This window comes from Colobus angolensis, unplaced genomic scaffold (genome assembly GCF_000951035.1).
Source record: "Colobus angolensis palliatus isolate OR3802 unplaced genomic scaffold, Cang.pa_1.0 Scaffold83, whole genome shotgun sequence".
Classification (NCBI taxonomy): Eukaryota; Metazoa; Chordata; class Mammalia; order Primates; family Cercopithecidae; genus Colobus; species Colobus angolensis.
Window position 1 is genome coordinate 2,051,456 of NW_012122154.1, and position 2,036 is coordinate 2,053,491.

A 2,036-nucleotide genomic window follows, 5' to 3' on the forward strand; every position below is an offset into this window, starting at 1 on the left:
GGATTACAGGTGTGAGCCACCAGGCCCAGTCACAATATTATTGTATTTTTAATGAGGAAAATGAAACAGCGTTGTCAGTATTTCCCTATTTTACTAATTCATGAAGTGGGCCAAATAAATAGTTCTACAATGACTTATTCAGAATTTAATATTTTCCCTAATTCCTAAATCATTCACTCTTCAAGTTCCTATGATTGTGCTTTTCTCCTTTCTACTCACTGTACCTTTGCCCCATGACCATCTACAGCTTAACACCCATAGGAAATGGTCCCCTGAAAGACACAGAGGAATGGACTGAGGGGACATTGAGGGGAAATCCGTAGGCTGAAGGGGGGCACAAAACAGTAGAGATGGTTTCTGGCCTAACACACCAAGGACCTCTGTAGGTTACCCTTATACCTTTTATCCTTATACTTCTGTCTCTGTAAGTACATCTATAGGATAAATTCCTATAGGTGGAAATTATTGGTTGATAATATATGTCCAGGCACGGTGGCTCATGTCTGTAATCTCAGCACTTTGGGAAGCCAAGGCAGGTGGATCACGAGGTCAGGAGATCGAGACCATCCTGGCCAACATGGTGAAACCCGGTCTCTACTAAAAATACAAAATTTTGCTGGGTGTGGTGGTGTGTGCCTGTAGTCTCAGCTACTCGGGAGGCTGAGGCAGGAGAATTGCTTGAACCCGGGAGGTGGAGGTTGCAGTGAGCAGAGATAGTGCCACTGCACTCTAGCCTGGCAACAGAGAGATATTCCGTCTCAAAAAAAAAAAAATGCATTTGTAATTTTAACAGATACTGCTGAACTATTTTGTAAAGAGGTTGCACAACTTATTTTCCCCCTCAACAGTGTATGAAAGTGCATGTTTTCTATATTTTGCTGCAATCATGACATTAATCTATTCTGTTTTATTTTACTTTATCATAGAAAGAACACCTAACATGAGAGCTACCCTGTTAACAAAACTTTAGGCGTACAATAAATTTCTATGGACTCTGGGTGCAATGCAGTGCAGTAGAGCTCCAGGCCTTACTCATCTTGCTTGCCTGGAACTTTATGTTTATGGATTAGTAACTTTCAATTTCCCCTTTCCCCCTAGCCTCTGGAAACCACCATTCCACTCTTTGATTCTATGAATTTGCCTATTTTAAATACTTTGTATAAGCAGAATTATGCAGCATTTGTCTTTCTGTGATTGGCTTATTTCATTTAGCCTAATGTCTTCAGGGTTGAACCAAACTATTTTAGATACCTCATAAGCAGAATTGTGCGGTATTTGTCTTTCTGTGATTGGCTTATTTCATTTAGCATAACGTCTTCAGGGTTTATTCACGTTGCATAATGCAGAATTTCCTCCTTTTTAAGGGCTGAATAGTATTCCAGTGTTTGCACATATCAATTTCTTTTTCTTTTTATCTGTCAATGGACATTTATGTTGTTTCTACATTCTGGCTGTTGTGACTCCTGCTGCAACGACCACAGGAGTGTTAACTAACATCCCTTTCAGATTCCAATTTCAATTCTTTTGGATAAATACCCAGATGTGAGATTGTTGGATCATATGGTAATTCTATTTTTAATTTATTTAATTCTTTAATGTCATACTGTTTTCCATAGTGGCTGTGTCATTTTGCATTTTCCCAACAGTGTGCAATGGTTTCAACTCCTTTATATCCTCACCAATACATGTTGCCTTTCTTTTTTTTGATAGTAGCCATCCTGACTGTTGTGAGGGGATGTCTCATGGTTTTGATTTGCATTTCCCTTATGGCTAGTGACTTTGAGCATTTTTTCATATATCTGATGGCCATTTGTATGTCTACTTTAGAGAAATGTCTATAGAAGTCCTTAGCCCATTTTTTTTTTATTGTTATACTTTAAGTTCTAGGGTACATGTGCATAATGTGCAGGTTTGTTACATATGTATACTTGTGCCATGTTGGTGTACTGCACCCATCAACTCGTCAGCACCCATCAATTCGTCATTTATATCAGGTATAACTCCCAATGCAATCCCTCCCCCCTCACCCCCATGAT